Genomic DNA, 6,827 nt, shown 5'->3' on the forward strand with positions numbered 1-6,827 from the left:
CCCCCCCAAAAAAAAAAAAGAAAGAAAAGAAAAGAAAAAGTTGGAAGTGATGCTATGACTCAAGTAGTAGAGCACTATCCTTGAGCAAAATGAAGCTCAGGGATAGTACCCAGGCCCTTGAATTCAAGCCCCAGGAATAGCACCAAAAACAAAAAAAGCTGGAAGTGGAGTTGTGGTTCAAATGGTAGAGTGCTGCCCTGAGGAAAAAAGATAAGGAATAATGCCTGGACACTGAGTTCAAGCTCTAGTGTAGCATACACAGAAAAAAATCCTTGAACAAAAAGTTCAGAGATAGTGCCCGGGCTCTGAGCCAAGACTGGGGAAAAAGAAAAAGTGTGAAAGAGCTATTTTAGGTTATAATTTAAACAAGTTCAAGCTGGGCATAGGTGGCTCACACAAGCTACTCAGGAGGCTGAGATTTGAAGACTGTAATTCAAAACCGGCCTACGCAGGAAAATCTGTAACAACTCTTATCTCCAGTTAACCACCAAAAAGCCAGAAATGGAACTGTGGCTCATGTGGTAGAGTACCAGACTTGAGAGAAAAAGCTAAGAAAGTTTGTGAGGCCTAGTTCAAGCCTTAGTATAGACACATAAATAAGCATGAGCACACACACACACACACACAGAGACAGAGAGAGAGAAAACAAGCTATATAAACCACATACCATGGCATAGAGTTAATATTCCCTCTCCAAAAGGGAGATACATAAGGATAGAAGAATCTGACCAAAACAAGACAAATGCAGCCAGGCAAACATTAAATCCCATAGCTTTATGTCTGGTACTCTAGCAATGGCCATTTGCAACCCACTTGTTCTGTCTCCCAGGCTGCCTCTGCTTTTTCCCTGAGACTTCCTCTAGGACAATCCTAGCTTCTCAGCATCTCCTGGAGTGTCCATTACAGCGTAGGCTTTACTCTTACAAATTCACATATCACCAGCCTGGTGCCAGTGGCTCATGACTATAATACTAGCTACTTAGAAGGCTGAGATCTAAGGATCAAAATTTGAAGCCAGAACAGACTGAAAAGTCCCAATTAGACTCTTATCTCCAATTAACCACCAGAAAACCAGAAGTGGTGTTGTAGCTCAAAATGGTAGGGGCTAGTCTTGAGCAAAAGAGCTCAAGGAGAACACCCAGTCCCTGAGTTAAGCTCCAATCCTGACTAAAACAAAACAAAACAAACAACAACAACAACAAAAACCCCTCAAACTCAACAATAAAAAATGACCAAGACAGAAGATTGAACACATTCCTCTTAAGGAAGGCATACAGATGGCATATGTACCCTAAATATGTTCTACAAGATTACTTATTAGGGAAATGTAAATTAATGATGCAACTTAAGATAATTAAAACTACGGCCTACTCACCAAGATAGCTAAAACTAAAGGCTTCTTGTCAGGGACCCAGTCACTCATACCTAGCTACTCAGGAGGATGAGATCTGAGGATCACGATTCAAAGCCAGCCAGGAAGGAAAGTCCATGAGACTCTTATCTCTAATTAACTACCAAAAAGCTGAAAATGGAACTGTGGATCAGAGTGGTAGAATGCTAGTCTTGAGCACAAAACTCAATAGTCATGTAGAAGAAAAGGAGTTTTATTGCTAGCTGAGGCTGACAAGGCCACCTCCCCCACAGGAAATGGAGAAATGGTGCCTCTCCCCATTCAGAGCATCTTTATAACATGCAGGCTAGATGGGGGAGGTACTCTGCATGGGCAGCTAGATCTGGGTAGAAAGTATGCAGACCTGTCATGGAGAAACTGATGGCGGCCCCAGGAGAGTTCTCTTTTCTTTGTGAAGGGCAGGGTAGAGCTCAGGATTGTGTGGAAGGAATTCTTCTGATGCAGCTGGGGGCTAGAGATACTAACAAAGCCGGCCCAGGCAGGAAAGTCCATGAGAGTTAAGAAAAAAAAAATTATTGTTATTATAAAGGTGATGCACAGAGGGGTTACAGTTACATTAGTCAAGCAAAGAGTACATTTCTTAGCCAAGCGCCAGTGGCTCACACCTGTAATCCTAGCTATTCAGGAGGCTGAGGTCTGAGGATTGCAGTTCAAAGCCAGCCTAGGTAGGAACGTCTGTGAGACTCTTATCTCCAATTAACCACCAGAAAACCAGAAGTGTTGCTGTGGCTCAAGTGGTAGAGCACTAGCCTTGAGTTGAAGAGCTCAAGGACAGTGCCCAGGCCCAGCGTTCAAGCCCCATGACTGAAAAAAAAGAATATATTTCTTTTTGGACAATGTCACCCTCTCCCTCACTCTCTCAGTTTTTCTTTCCCATCCCCACACACAAGTTGTATTATTATAATAGGGTTAAAGTATGGAGAAATGAAGAAGAAGAAAAAAAAAAAACATTTTCAGCTCCCCATGCAGGAAATGGGATTTAAAAGATTTCCTTAATAAGATTTAATATTTTTAATTTTTCACATATTTATTATATACGATTATAGAAAAATGAAGAAGACTGTAATCCTAGCTACTCAGGAGGCTGAGATCTGAGGATCACAGTTCAAAGCCAGCCCAGGCAGAAAAGTCTATAAGACTTTTATCTTCATATAACCACCAAAAGCTGGAAACGGAGCTGTGGCTCAAGTTGGACAGCAGCAGCCTTGAGCAGAAATACTCAGGAACAGTTACCAGGCCCTGATTCAAGACCCAGGGCCAGCACAGAAAAAGAAAAAGAAAGAAAAAGAAGAGGGTTGTTGTTGTTTTTGTTGCTTAATGTAGCCAAACAGTCAGAAATAAGTAGAATGATAACTGGGAGAAGCAGAGGTGGAGGGAGTAGTTAGTTATTAGTAATGGTAAGCATTTTCTGTTTTAGGCAGGTCTGCTTGTGGTCCCCTAGGCATCAGACCATGGCCCATTGCCCAGAGAAGAGCTGCATGTGAACAGTGGACTGATTGAACTCCAGAAGTTGCACCAGGAAGGGCCCCCCAGACAGAGGGACTAAATACACATGGAGTGCTGGAGCAGGCTGCATGAAGCCTTTGATTTTGTTTCTAATATGGCTTTGGGGCTGTCCAATAATCTGGAGTCATGTAGCTCTTGCCTGGCGAAGCACTTTATTAACCTGCCAGCACAGCCCCCACAACTGGGACCTCATCTATCTAGCTTGAGTTCTGAGGACTGTTTTTTATGTTTTGTTGCTTTTTTTTTTTTTTGTCAGTCATGAGGCTTGAATTCAGGGACCTGAGCACTGTCCCCCTGAGGTTTTTTGTTCAAGGCTAGCACCCTACCACTTGAACCAAAGTGCCACTTCCGGTTTTTGAGTGGTTAATTGGAAATAAGAGTCTCACAGAGACTGGCTTCAAACCAAATTAGCCTTTTGAGTAGCTAGGATTACAGGCATGAGCCATCAGAGCCCAGCTTGAGGGCTGTTTGTATAACAAGGATTCTCAGATATCATCCTTCTGAATACTGTAGCTAGGATTACAGGAATGAGCCACCAGTACGTGGTTTCTGTTTTTAATTTTTGGTGCTGGTCCTGGAGCTTGAACTGAGGTCTGGGCAATGTCCTAGAGCTTTTTTTGCTTAAAACTAGAACCACAGTTCCACTTCCATGATTTTTGTTTGTTTGTTTTTGTTTTTATTTTGGTGGTGGTGGTGGTGGTGGTGGGATGGTTTGGCAGTTAATTGGATGGAGATAAGACCTCATGAACTTTCCTGCCAGTGCTGTCTTTGAACTGAGATCCTCAGATCTCATCCGCTTGAGTAGTAAGGATTACTGGTGTGAGCTAGGGGTGCCTAGCTATTTCTTTTTTCTTTTCTTTTTCTTTACTTTTATTTTGCTCAAGGCTAGAGCTCTACCACTTGAACCACAACACCATTTCTGGCTTTTTCCAAGTAGTTTATTGGAAATAAGATTTCACAGAGTTTCCTGCCTGGACTGGCTTCAAAATGGATTCCACAAATCTCAGCCTCCCATTACTGTAGCCAGATTACAGGCTTGGGCTACCTCTGTCCTTTTTTTCTTGTTTTTCTTTTCCTTTCCTCCTTCCCTCCCTCACCTCTCTCTTTCTTTCTTTTTTTCACTTCTTTGCATGTGTGCTGGTCCCGGGGTTTGAACTCAGGGCCTGGATGCTGTCCCTGAAATTAAAAAAAAAATTTTTTTACTGTTATTATAAAGGTGATGTACAGAGGGGTTATAGTTACATAAGTACAGTAACAAGTGCATTTCTTTTTGGACAATGTCACCTCTTCCCTCATTCTCTCCCAGTTTTTCCTTCTAACCCTGAACTTTTGTGCTCAAGGATGACACTCTACTGTTTGAGCTACAGCTCCTCTTCTAGCTTTTTGGTGGTTTATTGACGATAGAAGGAAGCCTTTTCCTAACTGGGCTGACTTTGAATTTCAGTCCTCAGATCTCAGCCTCCTGAGTAGCTAGATTTCAGGTATGAGTTATGTGTGCTCAGCTTCACTTACTTCTTTTTAACTTCTGTTTATGTCTACCATGAAAATATAATAATTTCTAATTATAAAAGTTATTATAAAATAATATCTCTAGCCAAGCTATGGCTCAAATGGTAAAGGACAAGCCTTTAGTGGAAAAGTTAAGGGATAGCACCCAATCCCAGAGTTCAAACCCCAATACAGGCACATAGATACACACACAAAATAGCTAAAGCAAAAAAGGTTGATGGACTGAATTAAGTAGTAGAATATTTCTATAGCAAGTGCAAGGTCATGAGTTTAAGGCCTCAATGCTATAAAAATTAATAATAATAATAAAATTCACTTAAGTAGTAGCATATTTCCATAACAAGTACAAGGTCCTGAGTTTAAGGCCTCAGTGCCATAAAAATTAATAATAATAATCAAATGGTCTCCATTCATTCTTCAGTTAAGAAGATCCTTGCACTGTGGATTGAGTGCTTACAGGGATCCCACCAATGAGGCAGAGTTTATTCTGTTGAAAGAGATCTCAGGAGGACAGTTGTCTTTGCCCTTCTAGGAGAGATATAAAGACCATTTCTCAACATCAGCAAATTTCTATTAATCTCAAATCAAAAAATGTACTTTGATGCTAGTGGAGGAATTGGAAAGCTCATTTTAGCTTCTGTTTCCCCCAATATTATATGCAAAGAGAAAAAGCACAGTCTTCACCCTCTGATCTACAAAGAGTTAACAGCTAAAAACCTGGATTAGTTCCACCTTTAACAGCAGAGGACAATAGGATTGCAAAGCCAGTGTTGGAGGACCCAGAAACATTCAAAGAACTGGAGACATCTCTACCCAGCTAGCCACAATTGTAAGTTGACACCTAATACATATTTCAAGCCTCCCATTTTTACCCTGAGGTGTTTTTAAGAGTTTATTTTGTATTTTACCTCACCTCTCAGCATTCAGGAATGCATTACTGGGTCATCTTTAATTCTGTTATCTTCTTATCTGTCACCCATATCCAACCACTTATTTGTCTTTCTTTCTCTCTTCCTTTTTACCTCATCATTTTTTCCTTTGTGCCTTTGTTCCTTCTTTTTCCCTCACTCTCTTTCCTTTCTCTTCCCTTTTCTGCCCTGCCCTGTCTTTCCTTCCCCCTGCCCCCACTCTCGCCCCCCCAGTATTCAGGTTTGAATTTAGGGCCTCTTGATTCTCCTTTTTTAGGATCCTGATGATCCATCTATTTCATTTTTCAGTCCTCCTCCCTCTATCCTTCCTAGTTCAAGGACTCTGGCTTGAACTATAGAAATACCCTCCTAGCCCAATTTTCTCCTCTGTGTCTCTGACTAGATGGATTTTCTTAAAGCTTTTCAACACCTCTCTCTCTCTCTCTTTCTCTCTCTCATTGGTCGTGGGCTGAACTCTGGGCCTGGGCACTGTCCCTCAGCTCTTCAGCTCAAGGCTAGCGCTCTACCACCTGAGCCACAGTGCCACTTCTGGCTTTTTTTTTGCTTATGTGATGCCAAGAAATCAAACCCAGGCCTCATGCATGCAAGGCAAGTACTCTACTACTGAGCCACCTTCCCAGCCCCCCTTCTAACTCTCTTGTTTGTAGGTTCAAAAATGTATGATTGCTGAACAAACCTCTGGGCCTTGTACATACTAAGCACATGCTCTACAACTAAGTGACACTCCAAGCCCTATCTCCTTCATTCTTTCCTTTCTTCATTTAAGTTCAGACGTTTTACTATGGCCCAAGATTCCTCAAATTTGAAATCATCCTGCCTCCATTTCTCATGTGCTATGATTACAAATGTGCACCATCACACACTTATCTCCACACTCTTATCTCCAATTACCCACCAGAAAAACCAGAAGTGGCACTGGGGGCTCAAGTGGTAGAGCTAGCCTTGAGCTGAAGAGCTGAGGGATAGCGCCCAGGCCCAGAGTTTAAGACCCATGACCGACAAAACAAACAAAATTCATTATCATTTTTATTAGTTTACACAAGTAAGACACAGGAGGATTTGTTGTTACAGTTCTACATCATCGTTACTTTTTTTTGCTCTGGTCCTGGGGTTTGAATGCTGAGCCTGGGCACTTTCCCTGAGCTCCTTTTGTTCAAGTAGCATGCTACCACTTTAGCTACAGATCCACTTCTGGATTTTTCTGTGATTAATTGCAGATAAGAGTCTCATGACTTTCCTGCCCAGGTTGGCTTCAAATTTGGTTGACTAAAAAAAAAAAATAATAAAACAAAACAAAACAAAAAACCTAGCTGACTTCGAACTGGGATCCTCAGATGTCAGCCTCCTGAGTAACTAGGATTCAGGCATGAGCCACTGGTGCTCGGCTCATTATTACTTTTTATTAGCTTACTCTCGTTAGACAGAAAAGGATTTGTTGTTACAGTTCCACATCATTATTTTTTTTGGGGGGG

The sequence above is a fragment of the Dipodomys ordii genome, unplaced genomic scaffold, assembly GCF_000151885.1.
Source record: "Dipodomys ordii isolate 6190 unplaced genomic scaffold, Dord_2.0 Scaffold121, whole genome shotgun sequence".
Taxonomy (NCBI): domain Eukaryota; kingdom Metazoa; phylum Chordata; class Mammalia; order Rodentia; family Heteromyidae; genus Dipodomys; species Dipodomys ordii.